The sequence below is a fragment of the Condylura cristata genome, unplaced genomic scaffold (genome assembly GCF_000260355.1).
Source record: "Condylura cristata isolate star-nosed mole 26May11 unplaced genomic scaffold, ConCri1.0 scaffold00009, whole genome shotgun sequence".
NCBI lineage: Eukaryota > Metazoa > Chordata > Mammalia > Eulipotyphla > Talpidae > Condylura > Condylura cristata.
This window is the reverse complement of record NW_004567110.1, coordinates 56,775,289-56,803,174: the sequence shown is the minus strand read 5'-3', so window position 1 is coordinate 56,803,174 and position 27,886 is coordinate 56,775,289. Positions and strand designations below refer to the sequence as shown.

The 27,886-nt window shown below is 37.5% G+C and overlaps 1 protein-coding gene across 1 annotated transcript in view; it reads left to right on the top strand.

The window, feature by feature from the left end:
* Positions 1–27,886, top strand: part of XKR4 (XK, Kell blood group complex subunit-related family, member 4) — a 381,414-nt gene that overhangs the window by 295,275 nt on the left and 58,253 nt on the right. The gene's annotated exons all lie outside the window — the stretch shown is intronic.

Sequence of the window (27,886 nt, the reverse complement as noted above, 5' to 3'; positions counted from 1 at the left end):
TTCTTTAAGCCTCTGGTTCAATATCAGAAATGATAACAGTTAGTTACTACCTCCTGTGAGCATTACTGGGTGTAAACACAGGTAACCCCAAGAGGCCTGGGAAGTCTGGAGCACCTGGCAGAATGCTTCCAGAGGATGTGGGCACAGTGTCCGAACAGAGCTCTATGGCTTCCTGGCTGCTGGACAGAGGTTGCCAACCTGCTAGTCAGTGATTAAAAATCCCAGTGATGAGAAATAGCAGGGCCCAGGCGCTGAGTAGAGCTCAGAAAAGAGAATTGCAGTGTCAGGAGGGCTGCGTGAAGCAACTGGTGGTGTCCAGGAAACTAAGGCACTAAGACGTAAGACCAAGATAGAAATTGAAGCCCAGAAACAAGGCACGCATTGCATTGCCAGAACTGGAATACAGGTAGCAAGCCTGAGGCCAAAAGCCAAACTGAATGTCAAAGCTGGGCCAGACTGTGCACCTGGCTGCCGGCTCCAGAGCTTCTGCTGCCCCCTAGAGCTTCTGAAATGCCTCCTACCCAATCAAGTTCACCTTAGGAAGTGGGGCTGAGCTTGCAGGCACAGGCAAGAAGAAATTTCAACTGAGGAACTGAGAAACTTTTACAAGTGATGTCCAGAAATTTCTGACTAAGAGTTTGGGTAAATCATTCAATGAAAGTGAGTTGAAAGAGGTGGGAAAGTGATGATTTCAACCCAAACTTCCAGTCTGAGTCTATAAGTGCCATGAATCAAGAAGAGATTGAAATGTGATTTGTCTGGAGTGATCAATGGATCATAAAACAAAGTTTCAATTATTTTTGAAACTGCCTAACTTATGGTGTTTAATTTCAGAAAAACCTTTTACTTTGATTTGTTTAGCTATAGATTAGGGATAAAATTAATATAAACTTAAGTTACTATTATGCTAAGATCATATACATAATATAAATACTGAAAATAATGGAAATCTCTAATTCTAGTAACTCAAAAAAAAAAAAAACTTAGGAGAAAAAGAAGTAGCTTCCATTCAATTCCAACAAGCAGAAAGAACAGGGTAAGAAGATTCTGTTTGCTGAGAAGTGGAGAAAGCACAGCTGCAGAAGAAAGTAAAGCTTAAATACTTTTGCTGCAGTAGCTTTTCTGCCTTTAATCTCTTTAATTGACTGCTCCTGGCTACATTGAAACACATCTTCATCTGTTTGAAATAAATTGTGCTGAACAGTCTGAGTGGAGAAGGGAGATGATGGAGAATTGCTTTATTTCTGTTCGCCATAGATGGTTGATTTCTCACTATCGTTGCCGTCGCAAAAATAAATAAGACCATTTGAAATGGAGATAGCAGAACTTTCTCTCTTTCTTTGAGGCCTCTGCTCTCATTTCTGTCTCTTTCTCACTGCTTTTTTTTTGACAGTCCTCCACCCAAGTCGTGCTACTCACTGGGGAAGTTTCTTGCATCTGGCCCTTGTTCCCATCTCCTGCTCCATCATCGACCCACTGTGGGAACTGTATCAGGCATCTTTCCACCAGTGACAGACAGAGCCCTGATCTCTCTCTAGGTTCTTAGCCCCCTCTCTGGACTCCCCTCAATTTTCCACATAGATGATCTGCAAGACACAAGAACTAAGTTTGCTACTGGGATTTACGATCCTCAGTGACAAAACACTTCCCACAGCCTTTCCCTCCTGAGTTGCTCTGGTTCCGCCAGTCTCCCTGCAAGACAGACTTATATGGTCCAGGGCTGTCACTACCCCATGTGTGGATAAGCTGCAAGCTGTCAACAGTCCCTCAAGTTCTATGCCACTTTTTCTGCCCATATTCATTCCCAGCTGTCCCAGGTCTACTTGACCTCCCTTCCCCCTCTCCTGGATCTTCATGCCTCCCTGCTCCCACTTCCCCAAACTGAACCCATGCACTGATACCAAAGTTAGCTCCTTAAGGCACATGGTGGTCCAGGGAACTCTAACATTTAAAATTGGTGCCTTTGGTCCATGAAATACAATCCACATACCTCATTTTGGATTCAAACCCACTCATGACTTTATTCTACACAGTATTTTCATCTGTTCTGCTTCCCTGGGTTCCACAGAACCTGGCACATTGTTCTGGCACGTTGCATTGAGCCACATCTGAGGCACAGCAGCCTCTCCAGGGTTCATGCCTTGGTCCATCCTCTGCCCTTTCCTCAACCAACGACAACCCAAAACCCACATTTTCTCCCTTGTGCTCCCACATTGCTTTTATCAGCTTTTAACAATTATTTAGTGTTGAGTACAACACTAAAGTTGTAAGTTATTTGCAACCCTGATATGATTAGAAATTTCTCTAGTGTCATCCCTTTGGAGACTCCAAAGTTCTTGGGTCCTGGGTGGCAATTAAGGAACCAACTGAGGGAGAAGGACTACTAGGTGGAAAATCAAAATCAGAATTGTTGAGCTCTGGATTATTGGGACTGCGGCCTAATCATCTGTTTTCACTTTATTGCTGAGAATTGCAATTGACCCTACCATCGAATGTCATAAAACATATAAAGAGCTAAGCACAGAGCCTATTATATAATATATGCTCCATGATATGAACTTTGATTTTTTTCTCATTACTATTTCTCAGTTTTGTACACAGAACAATTGAAAAGCTCTGAGTGATTTTTTCAAAGTGGAATTCTCCCCCCACCCAAAAAAAAAAAAAAAAACTCATATACAATTTAAGAATGATGTGAACATGTTTCTATGGCTTAATCAACTGACCAGTTTCCTATATAATACTGATTCCCAGGAAACAAAATGGAAAAGCAGGTTAGAAACTGAAGACACACACTCCTTGACTCTGAGGGAATGAGGTCAAGCTCATGAAGTAGGTCAGCATTCTCTTCTCTCTCCCTGATAATCAGCGTCTGCCTGCATGTTGAGTGAAATGGAATTTCATAAAAGGTATTACCAGCCCACCATTAGTGTAGTAAGATGGCACAGATGCAGTAATGATCAGTCACAGTGGGCGCCCGGATCCAGAGCTGCCTGACACCCCAGGCTACTCTCATCCATGAAGGACAATGATGAGATGTGCTGTCAGCTCACAGACATAGAAATGGCTCTCCTCAAAAGCCTGCTTTGCTCCCTGGTGGCACAACAGGTTAAAGCTCAGCAGTGCAAACTGGCCACAGCTGCTTCAGTGCGAGTTTGATGCCCAGCCCCAGAGGTGACCCACATGGCACTGCAGACCTCTGCTGACGGGCCCGCTGCTCCCCTTAGCAGTGTGTTTCATTGATCTGCCTGTTCTGCTCCCCACTCTGTCTCTGGTGAGTCCTCTCACCACCCCTGCCCCTCTGGCCTGCACCCCAGTTCTGTATGCATAAATAAATAAATCTTTAAATAAAGAAAGAAATATATATATATTTTTTTAAAATCCCACTTTTGGATATTCAGCCTCACAAAACGAGGGCAGGGAGATTACTCAGGGAAGCACTGCATCCTATTCCAGTCTCTTTAAAGCAATTGAAAACTTTCATAGGGATCTGCATTGTAGGGAATTCTCAAATCTGTGACAAGCAGTCAAATGAAGCGACAGGGTAGATATTGATTCTCCTGAAGTTATACATCAAACTCATAACTAGTCAGCCACTGAGGGGAGACAGAAAAGAAACAGAATCAAATGTCAGTTTGTCTGTGTACTGAGTCCAGAAGCAACTCTCTGTCAAGAGCTGGCATTCGTCTATTAATGTGAAAATGGGAATCTGCTTCCCTATAAATTTGAGATTGTTAAAGCACTATATGATCTCGTAAGTCCTTTTCTGCTCTGAAGTGTTATTTCTATAATTATAACCACATTCCATAGTTCTTAGGTAAGTAAAGGGGAAAATAGCCCTCTCTCTTCCATTTAAAAAAAAATGCAAAAATCCATGAGATTATATTTTTAAAGATTTATTTACTTATTTGGCCTGGGATCAAACTCATTCTGAAGTGGCAGTAGCTAGCTTCACAGTGCTGTGCATTAACCCCCTGTGCCACCAAGCAGGGCCTCATGAGATTATCATAGAAGCAATTAACATCCAGGGCCTTGACTCCCAGTCCTAGGCCCATTGAGTTATGCTTATACCAGGTTCTTTGCTTCACCAGTGCCTGCTGTCTACTTCTTCTAGTCACAGGAGAATATATGACACAGATGAAACTGAAACAATTTAAGCCTTTAAAAGTTCATTTATGGCCCTCCTTGATGGCACAGTGGGTTAAAGCACAGCACTAAGAAGCTTAAGCCACTTCTACAAGAGTTCAATCCCCGCCTGCCCCGGAGGTGATCCACATGGCAAGGCAGACCTCTCCTGACCCGCCCGCTGCTCCCCTCAGCAGTGTACTTTGTCGAACTGTCTGTTCTGCTCCCCGTTCTGTCTCTGGTGGATCCTCTTACCCTCTGCATCTCTGGCCTGTACCCCAGTTCTATATGAATAAATAAATAAATCTTTAAAAAAAAAGTTCATTTATGAGAAGATATTTGAAACAAGAAATTATTTAATACCTTCTCATTAGCAGACTTGATTTGAATGTGAGAATCTTGGCTCGAGATAAACCAACTGTGTTGAGTTAAGGACATGAGCAGTTCTGGGAACTTCCTCATTCACCTACCCCCCACCAGGCACAAAGCTCCTGAAAACCTGACTGAAAATAGATAAAACAAATGATTTCCTGCCATCCAGATGAACAACTGAGGGATGGGAATCGTTAGTCCTTTCTGAAGTCGTAGGAGGCAAAGAAGAAATTTCTAAACTGTCTGGTGTGACTTTGATGAGAAAGTAATTAGAATCATCAGCAGAACCATCCTCATGTTTGAGTCAGATAACAAAGTCAGAGATGGCGATGGGCCGTGGTAAAGGGCAGGAGTCAGGAAAAAAAGGAAACTGGCATTTCCAGCTCCGTTAGCTAGGAATAGTTAGTCCAGAATCCAGAAATATATCAATGTTTTATATTTTTCCTCTTTATGTGTGACTAAATGAAGGTAAAGAAGTGTGTTGCTGTATCGATCCTTGACAAGGACATATATTCACTTTTTTGACAGCCTTAAGTTAAAATTATATTCCCTTCTTAAATCCTTTTATAATGGCAACAGAAGAACATATGTTAAATATCCTTTAGTATACATATTTTTTAAAGATTTATTTGTTTTTTCATACAAGGCTGGGATACAGGCCAGAGGGGCATGAGAGAATTCACTAGAGACAGAGTGGGGAGCAGAACAGGCAGATCAATGAAGTACACGGCTGAGGGGAGCAGCGGGTGAGACAGGAGAGGTCTGCTATGCCATGTGGATCACCTCCGGGGCTGGGATTGAACTCACACTGAGGTGGCTGCTGCTAGCTTGTAGTGTGGCATCCTTACATGTTGTGCCACTAATATACATATTTTTTAAAGTCTTGATTCTGTTTAAGTCCTTCAAAACTCAGTCTGATTTCTGTTGATGCACAGAATAACCAGAATGGTGCATTCTATTACACAATGTTAATGTATCTCTGCCCACAATTTCCATTGCTGGTGTCACTAACACTCCTCTCCCCCTTGACCAGTTTAGTCATATTAAAAATAACAGTAATTGGGCCCTCCCTGGTGGCGCAACGGGTTAAAGCACAGCACTAAGAAGCTAAAAGCCACTTCAGCATGAGCTCGATCCCTGCCCCAGAGATGATCCACATGGCGCAGCAGACCTCTCCTGACCTGCCCACTGCTACCTTCAGCAGTGCATTTTGTCAGTCTGACTGTTCTGCTCCCCACTCTGTCTCTAGTGAATCCTCTCACCGCTCCTAACCTGTACCTCAGTTCTGTATGCATAAATAAATAAATCTTAAAAAAAAAAGTAATAAACTAATATGGAACAAGAGCTTAAGAGTAAAATTTAAGTGAAGATATTGCATTGCTAGTTATTATTAACAATTCTGTATATTGCTGGTGAAGAAAGTCTCAGTTTTTCCATATTGTCAAACTGCTTTTACAAACCATGTCTTTCTGATGGTAGAAATAGAGATTATGACTTGGTTACTATTCATGTTATACATTTCCTACATCATAAAGAAATAACAACACCATAGTGTTAATCATGTTTTAATTGTCTAACTGTGTTATCTACAGTAGAAAGGAACCTCAAACAGATTATTCTTGGAAGTCAGTTATTAATATATTAATATTTAAAGACTTAAGAAAGAGACTAGCAGGTCAGATAGAATCCTGCCTGATATCATTTATTCCATTGTTTCTTGGTTCTGAAAGACAAGATTTATTCACATATTTATTAATAATATATCTACTCAGTATTTGCAATGTGCAAGACTCATTTCTGGAATACAGGAAAACTAAAAAATCAATAGCTGTCTATTTTGCAGAAGTTTACAGACATGAGGAGAAATGGCATAAATCTATAATAAAGGTTGAAAGTGTTATATGCCACAAAAGAAAGTATTTGTATTTTATCACAGAGGATAAGAGATAGCAGTTTAGTAGAGGAAAAGTTTTTACATCTTTAATGTTACAGTAATTATTCACTGGTCTTCAAGAATTATCCTAAAACATAGAGGCATAAAAAAACAAACAAACAAATTGTGGTTATCTCTTAATTACTTTTGCACAGAAATCTAGGCATGACTGAACCAAGTTCCTCTGTCTCTAGATAACCTCATGAGATCACAGTCAATCTGTAAATTATGGCCACACAGTAAAGTTGAGATTCTCAGAGAGGGAGGACATGTTTAGAAATGATACTCACAAATTACATTTTTCTGGTTCAGTAAAAAAGGAGGCAGTGGTTATCTCTTCAATGAAGAGGGTAGAAGCTTAGAACATGATGGTCTCCTTGGATTAGGGTAAATTGAAGGACTCAGGCAAGGTCAGAAACTTCTTTTCAGCCTCAAGGGATTTCATTGTTCTTATCTCAAAATACTTTTCATACCAGAGTGGGGTGTCTATAGGAGACCAATTATGAGAATGTCGGGGTGGTCTGATTCAAGCACCTTGAATGACAATTGTCATTCTCCATGGTACGGGCCCTGAGAGAGAATATCCAAGATGGAAGTCACAATTTTTTATAGCCTAATATCAGATAGGCTATTTTGTTATCCACATCCATACGTCATCATACTAGCACCTGAAGATCAGGATATGGGGATCACTGGGGCTCATATAGAAGCTACCTACCACAAATACACTGTCCTGTTTAAAGGTTAATACAGAACAGCAAGATTCATTGTTGTGTCTAGAATTGCATATTCAGTTTTCCATATCAAAAGAATAACGAGAGTATTTGGGAGACAAACATGCTGATGTCTTTTCCTTTGACTTCTCTGTATTATTAAGGAATCATTTTTATTTTTCTAGTCATCTCAAAGAAGGTGCCAGAAAGTCATGTGCTATTTAAATGCCTGCAGGACAAGCTACCCTCAACGTGCAGGACAGCTTCACACATCTCTTTTGAGTTCTTGTTCAGAATGTTGTGTCTTGTCAAAATAGGCAAAGCACATCTTGCACAGCTAACTATAGTCTGTGATATTGCAGAAGAAAGAACTGAAATCTCAAAGAGATCTTAACAAAGAAACACCAGACAACAATATGCACTGCCTTTTCACAGTCATGATTTTATTTCAGATTGTTCACATCAGGAATAAAGGGGAAGTTTCACTCTTCTGATTGTCTGGCTGCCCTATTAAGGAGAGTAGGAGACTCACAATGGAACGGGAGGGGGCCAGATCTACACATGGCGGGGAGTGGGGGGAAGAATACAATAAATAGACAAACAAAAGTTGTATAAAGTTATGAGTACATCAGAAGCTGCATTATCCTCTTTTAATGTGGAAAAGAAATAAATCTTTTAGAACATATCTTGCACTCTGCAAGCATTTATTCAGTTCTTATTATGGACTGGGTACTAAATCCATACATAAAAAAGAAAAAAATCCGAACATGTATCAGTGATTTATTGCTACATGAAACCTATATTATATTTCATATTGGGAAACCATTAGACTCCTTCAAAAGCTACTATTACAGAAGAATTCCTGGTTTCTATCATTTATTTTCTAATTTTCAAACAGTTAAAACCTCATTAGAAAAAATTGCTTTAAAGATAGTGATTATGCAGTGAAAATATGCTGATTATGTAGTTCCAGAGACCTTAGACATAAGACTTACATTTACATAGTTATATGAATTAAATGATATTACTTTTGAAAATTCTCTACTGAAGTATTTGACATACAGTAGCCAAACAGCAAATGAAAGCTATCATTATCATTAATAATAATTACCCTGGTGAAAATAATTATAACTTAGTGGCTTAGAGTTACCTGGAACTAAAACCAACAAAGAGAAATAAATTCATTTATCTTTAGGAGGAAACAGCACTGAAAAACCTGAGGTGATTCTGTTTTCACTCCTACCATCATTTTTAAATTTGTAATTAAAACCTGGTCTGGGACCCTGAATGTTAAATGAGTGTGTGGAACTCGGAGAGTTCCCTAGAGGAATGCACTGACAGTGATTAAAGGGCTGAAAAGTCAGACCCATGAAAAATATTCATAATTGATGGTACAGAGTATGGAAACGAGAAAGTAATAAGAGATTCTAACATGGGATATAGAACAGTGGTTATTATTCACTTCATTATATTATAGAAATGTCTAGATTAGCAGAGGAAGTGCCAGGATTTCCTTCCAGTTGTGGGTTTAAATTGCAGGCCCACCTCTTACTTATTAACCCTTTGTGACCCATAGCTTCACAGTATCATTTGCTGGAATATCCTAAGTGCAAAGCACTCAAGAGTGTGACAAAAATCCTCGGCTGAGATTAATTTCATCAATAGAAAGTTGGTCAAAATAATCTGCTTCAAGAGATCTGGAAAAAGATTGTTCTGGACAGTAGGAACATCTTGGTTTATTCTAGAAAGCCAGCATGGATGAAAGAGTATAAGCAAGGGGTGATAGGAGGGGATGGTGTGTGAGGTCAGTGCCCAGATCACATGAGGTCTCCATCAATTGTTTATAGTATGGACTGATGCAGTCCATTCGGTTTTTTGTTTGTTTGTTTTGTTAAAAAAAAAAAAAAGTATTTTCCCTGCTTTAGTAGTGATTGGCACTTGTTCTACACATTAGAACCCCCTGGAGATATTTATAATTGAAACTCTCTTCATGCCCAAGTCCCACCCCCCCTACCCCCCCCCCATAAGTGGATAAGTTAGCTTAGAACCTCTGGGGGTGGGGCCTGGCATACGAGGTGTTGAAACTCCACAGGTACTCCAACAAGCAGGTGATGTAAGAACCACTGCTATCAAGAGTAATAGTGAGATTTAAATGGAAGGACCCCTAGCAACCAACAGGCACATGGTCAGCTCTCAACAAATTCTACTTTCCTTTCCCCCCTAAATACACCTTTCAGTAAGCACATAGATTTTTCTCTGGTGAGCATTGTGAGAATGGGCTAGGTGATGCCTTGCAGCCCATTCTCCATCTAGCACACAGGTTTAGGAGAAATGTTTCTTGTTTCTCTTTTTCCAGGGTATGTAACTGCCTAACATTTCATAAATTGATTCATTCAATTTTCAGATCAATCCAGAAGGACACAGTCAAATCTGACATTCTCTGGTACAACATAGACAATAACAATCACTTAGAGTTGCCTGGGTTTTTCTGTTTTCAAATTTCAGGTAGACTGCAGATCTAAATCTAGGCTGTAGAGAAAACCAATTAATTGCAAACTGGTCATCACACTAACAGACTGGTATTACTCAGAATTTCAAGAAAGCAAGACCATTGGGTTTTACAATTTTGCTTCATACACACACACGCACATACACAGAAAAGAATTATGGGGAAAAAGCAGGAATTCTATTTTAACATGTTACTTTTCATCTTTTAGTTCTTGGTTTTGATTTATTTTCAGGACATCACAATTATCTGTTAACCACAAAATAAATATTCATTCAAAAAAATGCTAAGAGAAAAGTATAGAAATAAATATGGCACTGAGCTGGAGTTACTATAACTGAGGAAAGCCTCACTGTGGTGGTTTACAAGGCAGACAGAGAGATACTCTGGTCGGGGTCTGTTACACCAAGAAGGAAAATATGATTTCTATTTGGAGGGGTCCTCTGAAAGCAGACCGGGATTCAGGCACAAAAGTGCCTAAAGAATGACATCAGCAAGGCTGATAAAAATAACGTCATTGACAGAAAAGCTTCAATTTCAGGAGCCTCTCAGTGGTTGACACCAAGGCAAGGGTCCTTTTTCCCTGCCTATACTTCACCCTTATTTTGGCTGCACCCACAGGGGAGGGGTAACCTTGACAAGACAGCACTCCTCAGAGAGTAATGCCCAGGGAGGAACTCAGCTAAGAGCCACGGATAAAAATATTTCAAACCTGATATGACTCTTGAGAGTTCAGCCCGCTCCTTTCATTTTCTCATTATTAGTAAATGCATTTTTGAACACATTTTTTATTAATTACAGTATGTAATTTATTACATATTTTTATTTTTTGCAATGTAAAGTATGCATATATATTTTCCTCCCAATGTTTACTTTCTTTACTCAGGTGTAGTCCCCCTAGAATTCCCACTACCAATTCACCTGTACACCATCAGCATAATCCCTTATGCTCTTCCTGCCCTCACTTTGATCCCTTTCCTTCCCCCTCTCCTGCAGAATGTCTATGATATATAGTTGTCTGTTTATTTTTGTTTTGTTTTGGGTTTTGTTGTTGTTGTTATTATTGTTCCTCTCTATTCCTCCTATAAGTGAAACCACCCACTATTTTGCTATTACCTTCTGACTTATTTCACTGAACATAATCACTTCAATCTTCACCCATGTCGCTGCAAATAGCATTAGTTTGTCTTTTTGGATTGCTGGATAGTATTCCATCATGAATACATACCACATCTTTTTGATCCAGCCATTTAATTTGGGGCATTTGAATTGACTTCAAGACTTATCTATTATAAATAGCTCTGCAATAAACAGGGATGCAGGTATTCTTTTGAATTAATGTTTTTGTTTTCTTGCAGTGGATTTGCTAGGTCATATGGTAACTCCATTTTTAGTAGTCTGAGGAAACTCCATGCAACTTTCCAATTTGCATTCTCACCAGCAGTGTAGAAGAGTTCCTTTTTCTCCACATCCTCACCAGCATTTGTAGTTGCTACTATTTTTAATATGTGCCATTCTCACTGTTGTGAGGTGATATCTCATTGTGGTTTTAATTTGCATTTCCTTGATTATGAGGGATGCTGAACATTTTTTCATATGCCTGTTGGTCATGGGAAATTCATTCTTAGATTTGTTCAAGATAAAAGCCTTGCTGATTTTTCTCTTCTCTGTATTTTTCACATCTACATCTCATTCATCATCAAATCCTGTTAGTTTTAACTTAAAAATAGATGCAGAATATGATGTCTCCTTCTTTCTACTGCCATAATTCTGAAGCATGATGAATCTGAAGTCATATAATTGCCTGAAAGTCAAGGCTATCAAAAGGAATGATATTTTCTTAAATTGACAATGTACCAATAAAATGATCTCCTGAGACCTAGTAAGATTCTAATTTTTTAATTAATTAATTATTAATTTATGCATATAGAACTGGGGTACAAGCCAGAGGTGCAGTGATTTGATTCACCAGAGACAGAGTGGGGAGCAGAACAGGCAGATCGACAAAGTGCACTGCTAAGGAGAACAGAGGGCTGGACAGGAGAGGTCTGCCTCGCCCTGTGGATCACCTCCAGCCATAGATTGAACTCACACTGAAGCGGCTGTGTCTAGCTTACCCATTGCATCCTTACCCATTGTGCCACCAGGGAAGGCCAAGGTTCTTAATTCTTAACAAATTATTGGTTGATTTATTTGTTCTTCTCTGATGTCTAGTTTATCATTCTCAGAAATAACTGACCATTCTTTTCATTGCACAAAGCCTCAAGAATTTTTTTTTCCCTTTGATTTGGGTTGGTGTTCAATTTTTACTCAAAATACTTTAAAAGAATTGGATGAGTAGAATAGAGATTTTGGAACAACCCCTCTCTATCATCTTGCTCTTCCAATTTCTTCTTGCTATTCTATCATCTTGGTCTTCCAATTACTACTAACTTTTATAGTAGCAAAATAATATAAAATCCTTTTGTATTAATAGTGCAGTTCTTGTCATCTGATTTCTGAAATAAGAATCACTCCAAAAATTATAATGAAAAGATTTGTTATTTTCAGTCAAGAATTATCACAGGTATGGAAGCATTTTTTTGTTTTGTTTCAGTGTGGTGTGATTTTGGTTTAGATTTGGTTTTGCTTTTTGGATTAAATATTTCTAAGAATGCAAAAAAAAAAAAGACAATAAAATGAGTCAACCTCTCTCAATCTGTAAACACTGTTTGCCGAAGGAAGTCATTCTATCTTTTATCTTTCTAGTCTAGAGCAAAAGAGCCTAGGTGGGTTTATAAATATCTTTTTGTTTTGTAGGCAGATAGTGTGCTGATCTACATTTTTTTGTATTTAATAGTTTCTTTAATCATAAAGGTTACTAATCACTCCTTCTGATGCAATTGTTAAATTTGATTAATAAAGTTGGAAAATGCAAAGTATTTGTAAGTAGTTCTTAAAATCAGTCTAGCAAGCTTTCTATCTTGGTGCTATAAAATGTTTTCCAAAACAATTAGCAAGTAAGTTAACTACACTTTTAATTCAAACCTTTTAACAGAATTGAATTCTAAGCCATAGTATACAAAGTGCTTTAAGGGCTAAAAGGTGATGTCTTATATATTATCCTATCTGATTCTTAAAATAACGTATTTAGAGATTATGTAACCAAATATCTGGTAGTTTAGGCAATTTGCCCAAGATTACAAAGCCATTAATGGTGGAGTAGATAAAAGGTGAAAATTTATCTGCAAAATTTAAGTCCAGGGCCTCCCTGCTGGCACAAGGATTTAAGCCTCACCACTATCAAGCTACCACAAGCTACTGAAGCATGAGTTTGATTCCCGGCCAGGTAGTGACCCACAGGGCTCGGCAGACCTCTCCTGTCTCCCCCAATGCTCCCCTCAGCAGTGTACTTCATTAATCTGCCTGTTCTGCTCCCCACTCTGTCTCTGGTGAATCATCTCTCTCCTCACCTCTGGCTTACACTCCAGTTCTTGTATGTATAAATAAATAAAGTAAATCTTTACAATTATACAAAATTTAAGTTCAAGAAATTTCCTTTCTTACCGCACAAATTAGAGGCAGAAAGAGGCCACAAAGAAAAAACTTTGGATCCAACCACAGTGATGTGATGGGCTGCAAACAACAACTCATCAGATGACATCTCACTGAAACCAAGGGCCTTGGAGACAATAACCACCAAGTATAACACCATGAAAAGGAGTATTTGTGCTGCACTGCCCTTGACTTAGGGGCAGATCAATGGGCAACAGCCTTATATACAGAAATGCCCATTAAAAATTACATAATGGTAGTTATTTGACAACTTTAGGCTGCAAACACTGGCATGGGGATATCTACACAAGCTAACTTGTAATTTCTTAAATTGCTGCAGAAACTTTGCTCAGTCCTATTGACATTTGTGTCCAGTACACAAATATTAATTTTCATTAAAAGTTTCTATATTTAACTGGGTCTTAAAATGAAAAGACACAAGCAGTTGCAGGTGGTAAATGGCATGACCCCAAACTAAAAGAACTTGGTTCAAATCACACTTCTGTATTTTGCTAAGTCAGTGAGCTCCAGAGAGCTTTCTTACCATTGTGTGCCTTACCAAGAAAAATGCTATATTGATAAGTGTATTGATGCCCTGTGAGTTTTAGTGCATAAAATAAAATCATAAACATGGACTTATTTATAAATGCTATATGTTATACATATGTTAAGTTAAAAAAAAAAGATGAAAGTCCTTATAAATCCAGACCCTAACAAATACAAGTACATAAAATCAAATCTTTCTCCATGCAATGAAAATTAGCCATTAAAAAAAAAAAAACTGACTGGCTAGTAAAATGATAATTTCCATAAGTATCAACTACAATGTGGAGAATCCTGTATTAAAATATAGGAAAATGCAAAGTTGAAGAATATATAACCCTTATCTCAATAGCATCAGAGTAGCTACACAAATTATAATAATTAAGCATAATCTTACAAGTTCAATGCAAAAGATACACATGGTGCTGCCTGTGGGCACAGTACTGAATAGTCAAAGGAAGGAAAAATTACAACAGTGGGAGGAAGGAGGTTGGGAAAGAATTTGTAAGCAACTGAGTGTTTGAACCAGCTCATAAAGTAGATATTTCAATATGCAAATCTGGAATATGCATTTGAAAGTGGAAAGTGTTGTGGAAAAAAGCTAATGAAGCAGGAAAGCAGGACAACAAGCAATCTGTGAGCACTTGGGAGCAGGGTAGCACCAGAGCAGCTGAGAAGTAGTCTGGGACCTTGTGAAAGGCTTAGAAGCTCAAAATGATGGTATTATTGCTAACATCTCTGTGAGAAATGCAGGCTCTGTGAGAAACTGTTAGTATAAGAATGATAGAACCAGACTCACATCTCAGGGAATTTAATTTTGCGGTAAAACATAAAAAGAATTGAAGTGGGAAAAACAAAACTTAAAGGAAGGAAATCAGGAAGATGATATTGCATTAGTTCAGTAAGCAGTAACAACATCTAAACGAGGGAGGTGGCAATGAGCTAGGGATAATTGAGAGATGGTTTATCTACTTCTGTGCTATTGATGTATCTGAAAATCTCACTGAAATCTATGAAATGTATAGGTAACAGACTCATTCTAAAATGGCATTAAATCCAAAATGATGGTCCCAAATCAACCTATACTTTGTAATATAATCTATTAAGCAAATAAATAAACAGCACGTGCCTTTGAAAACTATTCTAAGTCTTGACACAATTAAGGTAGGAAGACCAGTTGAGTTGAAAGGCACTTTATTTGACTTTGTCATGTGTACTTGCTTCTGCTCAGCTTGGAACTTTCCTCAACTTGTCTGACTTTGTTTCTCCCTTAATTTTAAATATCAGTTTCCATATCACTTCCTCGGGAAAACCAAGGCTTTCCCTTCAGATCAAGGCCTCCTTTTGTGAGCTAAATTAAGAGCCTGAACTCATTCTGTGTCTTGTTTAGCAAACTGACTTCCTCATTAGGCAACAAACTCCACCTTTTGTTCTCACACTAAGCACTATCTCAGTGCCTGACACATGAGGAAATGTGTGTTTCATGGTTATTGAAGTAACAAATGCTTTATAATGCAAGATAGATGTTTTAATATGCTAGAATCTTGTCATAGTCAATCACACTCATGAGTTCTGTCCCATGAGATCATCTGAACTCCTCACCACAGAAGGCCAGGATTTTTGGTGAATTGGTTCACTTGAAAAGATAAAAGGTGTCACAACGGATTTACTATTCAGGAATCCAAAAAGATGTACTCGCATCATTCACAGCAATGTGGATGGGTCTGGAAGGGATTATGCTCAGTGAAATAAATCAGAAAGAAAAAGAAAAACATCAAATGGTTTCATTTATAGGAGGAATATAGGAGAACCAAACAAGGGATCAGTAAGGAAAAAAAAAAAAAGCTAACAGAGACATAAACCAAAGACCTCAGCAGGGGAAGGGAAGGGAGAAGGATCAGAACAGGAGAGCAAAGAACTCAAGATACTATGGTGACTGTTTCGGGTGACTTGGGGGGTGGGAATTCTATGGGGTTACATCTGAGAGGAACAATAGTGTTTAAAAAAATACATATATAAATAAAACACACACACACACAAGAAAAACAAGAGGTGTCTGTTTGGTATACAGAGGTGATCTTTCCCTGAGCAACTCCATTGTCAATAGAATCCAAACATACATATGTGTCCACCTAGGAGCTCAGCATGAAATCTCTTTTTTTTTAAACATGTAACTTATTGACAGTTCATTTGATTTTGTACCTGCTTATGATAACCTCAGTTTGTTAAAGGACCTGGCAAGGAGCACCCCAGGACCCCCAAACCTGTCTTTTCTAAATGGGTTCTGCCATCTGCCACATAAAGACAAAACAGGCTCTAGTGCATAAGACCTTCAATAGAATGGAACTTTAATACAATTAGCATGCAATAGAGAGACAATTAGTGTGCAATAAAGAGAACAGAGTTAAAATAGTTCCAATTAAACACCTAAAACTACCCATCCTCTCGTGGGTAAATACCCAGCCAAACAGGGTTGGCCCAAAGCCTGGCTGCTGAGGCCTGAAAGCTTGCCACAAATATAAGGCATCTTCTGGTGAGGACCCATAGGAAAGTGGGCAGAAAGAGCTAGCAAGTCTGGAAGGAAAGTATCAAAAGCAAATATATGTCAAAATAAAGGCTGTCTCACTCAGCCTCCCCAGGTCTCCTTCAAGTTTCTTCTTTCATGTTCCCCAAGTCCCTGGTACAAGTCCAAGATCAAGAAGCAATGAACAGCTGTGAACAGCTTCTTCACGTCTCTCTATTCCACATGCCTCCTAAAGTCTTTTTCTCCATTTCTCTTCACTTCTTCCTCTTCCTCTCTCTCTTCTTCTTCTCTTTTTCCAGTACTTCTCTAGCTTCACCTCCCTGCCCAGCTCCACCCTTCCTTCAGTGAGGCAGGGAACCTGGAGCCTCCCCTTTCTCTGGGGACCACCCTGTTAGAAGCCCATTACCTTATTCCACAGGAATCAGTATCTTTCAGTACAGCTATATGTTAAAGCGCCTCTCAAGTGACTCGAACAAAAGTCACATTTACATCCTATAAGCAATGTAAAATTATTTGTTTTAGGCACAGTGGGTATGGTACGAAATTGTCATGATCACCACTATGATAGCAAACTTCTTTCATAATTAATATGAGCCTGAACCTGGGCTCACCAATATGTAAACATCATCTCAATTTATCCCCACAGTAATACTGTAAGTTGCTATTATTTCTATGCACATTTTACAGGCAAGAAAGCAGAAGCATAGGGAATTCAACAACCCTCCCAGAGTCTGTTTCTAGTAGTTACTGAGCTAAATATGTAGCCTAAAATAAATGGCAGAGCGAAATCTTAGCTTGTCTGACTCCAGCAGTCTGGTTCTCCCACCACAAACACTGAGGTTCATTTAACCACATGTCAGTTTCACACAAAAAGAAAGAATAACCACAGGGAGAAAAATCTACTTATATGTAGATTTTTGCCCTTCTTACTCACCACTAACCCTTTGGACCTGGCACGTGTTAGGCACAAAATATGGACTTATCAATGAAAGTCCCTGTGAATGGATTTTCACAACTTCCTGTCCCTCGGTATTATTCTCACTGACTCCAACCCAAGTTACCTGTTGCAGAGAGCACAAAGTAGTAAACCACAGACCTTTTTGATTTCCTCCCTTGGTCCTTGCGTAGAGTTTTAAATTAGAGCTCACTCCCAAGTGAATTGAAAAGGTAGAACATTTTGCATAAAATCTAGATTTGTTAATATTCACAAAACGGCTGGGGGTGAGGAAGGAAGCTCTGCCAGCCTCCATCTATCGTCTGTTATAGCAACTGCTGAAATGACTTGTGGATATCTTCTTCAAATGAGCACAAGGCCCCAGTTTGCCTCAATCCCCTCCCCCCCCCATGCTCTATTGTATTTAAATCAGCATGAAGGTCCTCAAGAACTGGTCTTTTTTCTCTTCAACGAGCAGTTGTGTTGACTCCTGTTACTTGCCTGGCCACTGGAGGTGTACAGTGAGTTCAGACCTAAAGTAAGATTTCAACCCAGAGTTGAGTCAGTGTCAATGCTGGAATTCACATGACCTAAAGTGAGTTCCTGACCTTTGGGGAATTTGTTCTTTCTTCCAATCTGTGCCTGTCCATTGTTTATTTCATCCTGTTCTTTAGCTTCTGACCTTTCTCAGTATATTGATTTAACAACTACCGTGAAGCTGATGTTTATCAGAAGGACACCTCCAGTGCTTACACTTTCCCTAAGCTTGCAGCTATCAAATGTTATTTACTTTCACTTCACCACCTCTGTGTCTGAATTGGAGACACCTCCATTTCAGCATGTTCAAACCAGAAAAATGCATTTTTCCTTATAACCTTTTCTCCTGTAGTAGACATGTTTGGTGACATCCTTTGTCATTCATCTCAGAAATGTGGGTGCTCCATGATGTTCTCCTTCTCACCTCATCATCAACCACTATGACCATATCTCTTATCTCCAAGACTGTATCTCTTAGAACTATAGCTCTCCATTTGTTCTGCTTCTTTCAAATTTGATTGCTGTAACTCTCAGCTGATCCTCTGTAATAGTTCCTTTGGCCAAGATACCGCCAAGATCACCCTGCACTGAACAATAATAAAAGCTAAAAATTAAATGGAATTGGATAATCTCAGCTCTTAAAAATTCATAAATATGTCCCTTTTCTTGAAATCCAACTTAGAGTCCCTCAAAGGAGATACCGTCTTACTTAGCCTTTCTCCCGACTGAATTCCCATAACATTTCCCTTCCCTCTTGGTTCTGTGGGAATAACAAACTGATTTGAGTTCCCTTGTTAAACAATAAGTGAATAACTGAAGCTGTCTCTGTGATGATATAAATTAAAATAGATACACACTTTTCCTAGTAAGGCATTTGTTCACAAACATAACAATGGAAGTCTATTAGTTGAAGAAAACTTCTTTTCAAAGTAAAATATGGACAATGCTGAGTATATTTTGCTTCAGAAATACTAACTGTGCCTGCACAATTATTTTTCTTCTTTCCATTTATCTATTTAGTACTTAAGACTCTTGCTTAGATAACTTCTCCCAGAAACCTTTTCTGAAAACTCAAAATCTTTCCCATTTCCATCTCATACACATGCACACACAGAACTATTGGTGCCTTTAATATTTGTATTCTCAAAGATCTGTCCATACATTTACAAAGATACTTAATAAATCATGTTTTCATTATCTTTTTACCTTAATCCCTTACTAAACCTCTACATATTTAAGTGCATTTATTATTATTCTTTGATTCAAGGATCAAATACATAGTAGTTCAGAACTACCAAAAGAAAGAATAAATGAATGAACAAATGATGGCACTAAAAAACTTAAACATGGGGCCCTCCCTGGTGGCGCAGCAGGTTAAAGCATTGCACTAAGAAGCTTAAGCCACTTCCACATGAGTTCGATTCCAGCCTGCCCCGGAGGTGACCACATGGCGTGGCAGACCTCCCCTGACCCGCCCGCTGCTCCCCTCAGCAGTGTACTCCGTCGATCTGCCTGTTCTGCTCCCCACTCTGTCTCTGGTGAAGCCTCTCACCCTCCACATCTCTGGCCTGTACCCCAGATCTGTATGATAAATAAATAAATCTTTAAAAAAAAAAAACGTAAACATGGAACAGATACTAAAAAGAAACTTGATATCTACAGCAAATTAAAAGCAGCTCAAACCACTACCTGATTTGAAATCAGATGACATTTTCACAAATCTTAGTCATGAAACCAACCCAAATTGTACAAAAAGTTGATTAAGTAAATACATTTTGTTTTTGTACAAATGCTTTATGTTTATAGATAAATGAATTTCCCTATTGTAGAGATAAATTGATTTTTTAATATTGAATGGCTTTCTGTAAATTCATAGATGATGTAATAATATCTGTGGATAATGATTTCCTACCACTGCCTGTATATGCCCTTCACAGCAAATTATTTTCCAGAAGTTCCAAGTAGTAAAAAAAAATTAGATCAGAGCTACATATAAAATATGGTAATTGTTAGCAACAGACTTTTAGATTATTGTTGTGATACTACATTTTGCATTCATATAAGCATATATTTGGATAATAACCCCACTGTTGAATTTGATGTTCACTGGTATCTTAAATCAATTATAAATAATATGATACTGTATATAGAAAAAAAATCAAAAAAAAAAACAAAGAGAAAATATATTGGATAATTATTACCAAAATAGTTAAAATACAAAAAAAAAATGTTTTTTTCTCTGAAAAAATGTTTTGCATAAACAAACAAATCTTTTTTTAAAAGGGTATTTGATACTCAGCAAGATAATGCTTGGGAAATGAGCAAGTATATCAATATAAATATATTTTATAACATTAATTAGGATAACATTTTAACAATTAGTTAAAACGTGGTTACAGGAAAGTATTTAACATAAAGGGGGAGAATTCTCTCCACTTGTCTATATAATTGGCATGTATTTGTCATGAATGTTCTGTGTACTAATTGTCCATATTTAATTTTAGGGCTAGTTATCCCTGATAATAGGCTCTCTTGGACAAATGGCTGTACTTCCAAAAGTCTCTACCTACTCAATGGCTATTTCATCCCAGATATGTTGTTTGTTCTGCCAACAAATACTTTTTAAGCCCTTAGTATATGTTCTAAGTCTACAATGTTGAAAATGAGTTATGGCCCCAATTCTGAAGATGAACTAATGGGAACACCAATATTCTATTTTCATAATTGGGCAGCTATAGGCTGTCTCTAAGGCAGATTTTCTTTTGTGTGAAATATATTCTATGGAGAGAAATAGAATGCTGGATATTTTCTTTTTAGCTTATGAAAACTGAATGGGGGCTTATATAATTTACTGTGCCTTAAAAATATTTATATGAACTCTACTCCTGAGAAGATGAAATAAATGCATATAGCCCTATTATAGTTAACTACCACTAAAAACCCTGAACATTATATAATGAAAACAAGTGAAAGAAGATTCTGAGGGAAATACTGAGAGAAAATAATCTTGACTAAATAATGACCTTGGTACTCAATGTACAACATGGTAGTAAGTTCCTGAGTTTTCTGTTTTCTTTGTGTCACATAGACTCAGAATTAAAGTCCAACCCTGGCAACCTAGAAATGACAATAAGCACACACAAATATATATATATATATATATATATATAGAGAGAGAGAGAGAGAGAGAGAGAGAGAGAGATAATAGAGAGATAATAGATATATAGATATACACTAAGGTAAACATGATTTTTGTGGCCAAAAGACCAGGAATGAGTCAATTTAAAATGCCTTAACAGAATAGAAAATGTATTTTTTTGATATGTTTAATATATTCATTACATCATCCTTCATTTTTGTACAATGTATGATTTCCCCATGAAATTCTCACCACCAGTTCACCCCTGCATCATCACCATAGTCCCTTGTGTTCTTCCCAATCTTGTGCTCTTCCTCATCCTTCTCCCTCCTCCTCCCCTACAGAATGTCTCTGATCTATGGTTTCCTGATGGTTTTGATTTTTGATTTATTATAGTTACTTCTTATTTCTGATTTTTTTTTGTTTGTTTCAGAATAGAAAACTTTTAGACAACAGCCGCTCCAGTCAAACTCCATGTAAAATACTGCCATTCCTCTCTGCAAGCCTGTAAAGCTGAGTGAGGGGCTAGACTTCAACCCTTGTCAGCTATAACAAGTTGCCCCAAGCCCCATTAGGGTGGTGTTAAAGAAAGTGAGTAGGGAGACAACTTTCATCTCACTGGACAGTAGTCAGTTCCATCTTCTCAACCCCTCCCCATGACAGCATATTGCCATCTCCACCTCCACCGGTAGTAAATCAAGCAAAACACGTGTGGCATGTTTATGCTGAAAGCTACAAAACAGTGATGAAAGAGAGGATCTCAATAAATGGAACAATAAATCATGTTCATCAACTGTAAGACACATAACTATAAAGCTATCAATGCTTCCCAAATTGACATATGAGTTTAATACAATTCTTATATAAATCCCATCAAGATTGTCTCAAGACATAGGCAAGATTGTGCTAAGATTTTATATAGAAAAGAAAATACACTAAGAATAGCTCAAACAATTTTTTTAAATTAAGAACAATGTGGGAGGAATTTGTCTATGAAAAGTGATATATTACACAACTATAATAATCAAGAGAGTGTTATTGGCAGAGGATAGCCAGAAAGATCACTGGAACTCACAAAGAGCAGAGACACAAATAGGACCAACTGGTTATTGACAAAAATGCAAAAATTAAAATCGAATAAATCATTTCAACAAATGGTGGAGGAATATTTACACATCCATAGAGAAGTCATTTAAAATGAGTCTCATAGCTTATACCCAAATAATCTGAAAACGGCTCACCACTTCCATTTATAGTGCAAAACTACAAAACCTTTAAATAAAAAATACATTTGCAAATTTTGAGGGCAAAGCTAGGCAATGATTTTTTAGACTTAATTCCTAAAGTATGACTCATATAAAGAAAAACCGGTAACCCAATTATCATTAAAGTTAAAAATGTTGGCTCTGTGGAAGATTCTTAAAGGGATGAGAAGATAAGAAGGTGACTATATTTGTAAACCACATATCAAACAAAGAACTATTGTCTGAAAAATACAAAGATTTCTCAATACCCAACACTGAAAAATAAAAGCAAATAATCCTGTTAGTAGATGGGCAAAAGGCACAAAGAACATTTTACTGAAGAGGATATATAGATGACAAAAAGCATATGACAAATCATCAGTCACTGGGTAAATATAGTCATTAGTCATTGGGTAAATATAAATTAAAATCACAGTGCAGTATTACTGAAGGTTTATCAGAAAGACCAAAGCCAAAATTACTGACTACACCAAATGCTATAAGGATACAGAGAAACCAGATGCCACAGACACTGCTGATGGGAATGTAAGATGGTGTTCTATCAGTGGAGGACTATGGGTATGCTAGTGGTGAAGAGCTATAGTGGCCATGCCTGAGAGGAGAAATCCTATATTGTCAAAAAAGTACAAAGGATGTAAAAATGTATTAGTACTTCATTTTTTTTTTAAATTTTAATAATGGTATAGTCACTCTAGAAGAGAGTTTGGTAATTTATTGAAAATCTATATCTTTAAATCCTGTGTGGTATGACCTATCATTCCTGGGTATTTATTCTAGAGGAAGAAAATCTTAGATTTAATTAAAACCTATATACAAATGTTCATAATAACCTTATTCATAATCCCTAAAAACTAGAAACAACCCAGATTTTCCTCAACAGATGAATGGTTGAACAATCTTATGACCCATTTATTTAACCTTCTTTAAGTGAATCATATGAATGGAGAACAGATTAATGGTGGCCCAGAATAACAGAAGGGAAGGAGACAGAGGGAACTGGATGTAGTTATAAAAGGATAATATAAGCTGCCTCATAGGAATGGAACTCTTCTGTCTCTTGATTATATCAGTGACAATATACAAGTTGTGATTTTGTATATATAGTTTTATATGATGTCAATACTAAGAGGAACTGAGTAAAGGTCATGTGGAGTTTATTTCTTATAACTGCACATAAATTTACAATATCTCAAAGTGAAAAGTTCAATTAAAAAGTATTCATAAATGTGATTGATTTAGCAAGAAGTGAAATGTATTTGAAGTAAGTGACTGGATTTTGATTAAATAGAGAATCAATTAGGTTTGCTCAAACTGAGTTTATTCTTTGCCTTTAAATTAAAAAAAAATGTTATTAGACATGATAAAAAAACATCTAAGTGCCTGTTTGTTTTAATATGTGCAGAGAAACTTTTTAATGATTTTCATTGATACAATGTCTTTAATCCCTAAAACATCTTTAGGCTATGTACTTCTACATAAACATATAGATTGAATGTGAATTTATCTCAAGTTAAAAGGGATTCAGTATCAAAGTTTAAAATGCTCTGAAATGGCAGTATTTAATAATATCAGTAACTACAACTAAGATCAATTAACTGGGTCTTCTGAGAATTCAGGAACTTTAGTTTGAGAACACCTCGTGTTTCCCTATTATTTTGAGCATAAACTATGAATTTCCATGTCTGTGCTCTCCAGATGAATTATTTCTTAGCATCTACCAAAATACCTTAGACATAGATTTTGTGTGTAATGTCAATCCTCTTACCCCATTTGAATACTATCACCTCATATAGTAACTAAAAATTATATGCTTCAATTCCTGGTGTAAATGTTTTCTTGATATGTTGCCCTGGTATCTTCTTGAATGTGTTCTTGCAGAAGCTAACAGATTACTCAAGAACAATTCACTAATATCAGATAAGATGCATTTCTTGGGGTTGTACAACTGAACGATTCTGGCATCTGATTCAGTCTTCATGGACTGGAAGTGAAAACCCCATGATAGTGAATCCAATCATACCCACAAAATATTATGGACTGTGATGTTCAACTCTTTCTATAATTTAAACAAAAACTTCTCCGTGGCTATCAGGCCTAAATTTTATCCAGGAGGAAGCTCACTGCAATTTGAACATCGTCCTGTGTGTGTGGTGAATGGTGGGACAGAGAGAGTGTGGTCGACAAAGCGTAGGGTTTCAGAGGAAGCTCTGGAACTTGGCCACAGGGTTGGAAGCTGGGCTCTGCACTCATGTTCTGGTAACTCAAGGAAACTAGATTAGCTTCTCTGCCTGTAAAGTGAGGGCAATCATCATACTTACCTCCTACAGTTTTGTGATTAAATGTTAATTTTGAAAACAGCACCCCGTACAAAGTAAGTGTTAAGGGGAAGGAAGTCCTAAAGGAACTCTGCAGTCTTATGGACGCCACCCCCTACTCCAGCTTTCTGTTACGGACTCCACCCCCTACTGCTGCTTTCTGAACCCTACACATTACTCCAGTGATTGAAAACTACAACTCCCAGCAGTACCAGGGAGAGAGGAAAAAGAGAACTGCAGGATCCCAGGGCGGAGCTAGCAGGAATGGATTCTGGGACATTTGGGGGGGGATAAATAGGGCTGGCTCTGGATCTCGGGGACTTTCTCGCTCCAGCCCTGTCTCTCCATGGCTCACTTGGGAAGCAGCTCTCCAGACGTGTGATTTGGTGCGTTCAGTCAGCCTAGCCATAAGGTATTCCACTTACTTTGTATCCTGCTCTCTTTCCCTGGGCTGTTTCCTATTCCATTCCCCTTTTGTAAATAAATCCGTTATTGACCCTACAGTATAGCTGAGTTGTGAGCGCACAGGTGAGGCCCCACAGACAGGTGGCCCAGTCCACTCTGGGCTACCCTGTAACATAAGGACTGGGTGTGTGCAATATGTTCTTCCCCCGAACTTTTGTAAATCACCTGCTCTGCTTTACCTCCGTGTTCGGTCTGGCCTGGCCTGCTTCCAGTTAGAAGGCAGATGGAGTGGGCAGGAGGCAGGAATAGGGTATCATGGAAAGGCTGCATTTGGTATTGTAATCGCAAATATAAACTGAGCGGTGGTTTGTTCAACATGTATATAGGCTATGTGTTTTATATGAAAATGATTACAAGGAAATCTGAAATTCTCAGAAATGCCTATTTATCAGAGAAATTATATCAACTACATTCTATCGTCCCTTTTCCCTTTCTTTCTGAAAACCTTATTGAATCTGAAATTCTCAGAAATGCCTATTTATCAGAGAAATATCAACTACATTCTATAGTCCCTTTTCCCTTTCTTTCTGAAAACCTTATTGAACTGCTCCTTTTATTTTATTTTCCACAACTTCACACACACACAAAAATTGATCCTCTAAAGTCTAAGCCTTATCTTTTCTTATTTTTTTCTCCCTGTTAATATATATTAAAAAAAAAAGACAAAGAATAGAAAATCACAAGTCACATGTTTCAACACAGACCCTTCTAGGTTCACCAAAGACCTTTGTCAGTAAGGTGGCACACAGATTTTTGCTCTGCTTCTCAATCTTTATTATGTGAAATCACTATTCTCTCTGTGGCGTCTGCGTCCAGCCTTCAAGGATATGATGTTTCTCTTAAGAAATAATGTTAGTTTGCTTAAAATAGCTTAAAATTTAAATTTAAAATTCAAGGTAACTTTTAAGTATATATAGTACTTTCCTCATATTAACAATGTTTTTTCCAACCCAAGAATTAATTTCTTCCATTCAAAATTTTAAGATAAAAATATGTCACAAAGGAAAAGAGCTAATATCTGTAAATTTGGTTGGCTTACAATTTTTGAGATATTACTCAATAAGCAAGGTTTGCCTTAGAATCAAAACACATGATTAAGGTATTTTTTGTAACCTATAGTAACAGTGAATCTCTCCAGAATTCACTAAATGTTTGCATTTTAGTTATCTACCTACAGTATCCTGGAGTTCCTTTTATTATAACTGTGACTGATTGTCAATGTAAGATCAGATAATAATAACAAGTCACTAAATCCAGTTTTATTTACTTTTTTATACTCTTAGTTGTAAAACTACTGACTTAAGTGAGACCCTTCTTATGGATCTACTGATGGTATTTTGTAAATAAAGAGAAGTTTCTGTTTCTATGAATCTGGATGTCAGCCCAGAGGAAATAAAATCAACTCTCCAAAGGGAAAACATTTCATGAACAAATGAAACCCTTTGGGCAAGCAAGGAATAGAAGGTAGATAAGGGAGCTGATTGTCTGATATAGAGAAGACAATAAAATTTTGGTAAATGAAGACTGGATGGGAGGGACAAATAGCAGGAGTTGAATTATTTAAATAATTTAAAGAAAAACTAACCCAGCATAATGCCCCACTTTATATAAAATAGTTTACTTATTTAATACATGTGTATGTAAAATATGGAAAAGATCACCATTAAGTAAATTTAACAAAGAACCACACTATAAATCTACATTATATTTTCTCTCTATTCTTTAAAACTTGTGACATAATTGAATTAGCCATGTAGACTTGCATGTTCTACCAATAACAACATAAATTGGAAGTCTTCATTGCGGCTGTTTTTGCTTAATGTTGAATGTGTGTGTATGTGTGTAAATAGCATTCAAGGTCACATATATATATTTATATAATATATATTTACAGATAAAACTTTAGTATATATGCACACCATTTCTATATAGTATGTATGTAGTATATATGTACATATAAGAAAATAACATTTAAGACTGATTAGATATAAATTAATTGGCTGAAAACCAATCATATTACACAAACCAAATTGAAAATGAGATTCCATCATTGAAGTGGTGTGAGGACAGAAGCTATACCTCATAAACATGCACAAAATTGTCCTAATATTATAGTTTTATCAGTATTATTCATCATAAAATGTTTGCAAACAGTCTCCTGTGGATGTGCTAGTCTCCTGTGTATAAATCTGTTCATGATTATGGAATTTCCACTCACTTATGGTGGTGAGGATTAACCCCACTGCATTGCTATTTATCTGCTTTTGGTTTCTTCAGTGAAAGAACAGTTTATTTTTTTCAACCATTTTTTGTGCTGCTTAATTAAGCTCCAGCACACTCCTCCCCTGGCTCCAAAGACTATATGGAGACACACACATGACCAGGCTTCCTTCCCTGATATAAAAGTGGAGTGTACCCTATAACCTACTGTACATCTCCTTATCCCATAAGAATCAATGAATTTATTGCACACATATACCTAAGAAAGCTTTCAAGAATTTTTAAGTCTTAGGAATGTTCATGCCTTTGAACGCAAGGACACATACAAACAATTGTATCAGAAGTCTTAGGTAGTCAAAGTATGCCACTCTCTGTCTATCAGAGTCCCTGTCAATGCTCCAATTAGTGCCACTTGCTCAGGGATTTCAGAAGATGCCTGCATTTTATCTTGGTTAGAATGTTCAGTCGATTTTTGGGGCTAACATATTGGTTTGAATGGTTGACTCATAATTACCCATTATGCCCTAAACAGCAGAGGTGTCTCCTTCCTTATAATGAAATGCAATAAAGCAAAACATTCATGAGGAGAATAAAGGAGACAAATTTGAAGATTGGATAGACTGTGAGTCCCCAAGAGTTGGGGCAGAGACAGTGCAGAATACAGAGGAGCATAAAGACTCAGGCAGATTATCGAAACATAGTTTGTCCATTTCATAGTTCTGCCCACAGCTAGACCTCACTGTGATCCTCACTCTTAATCC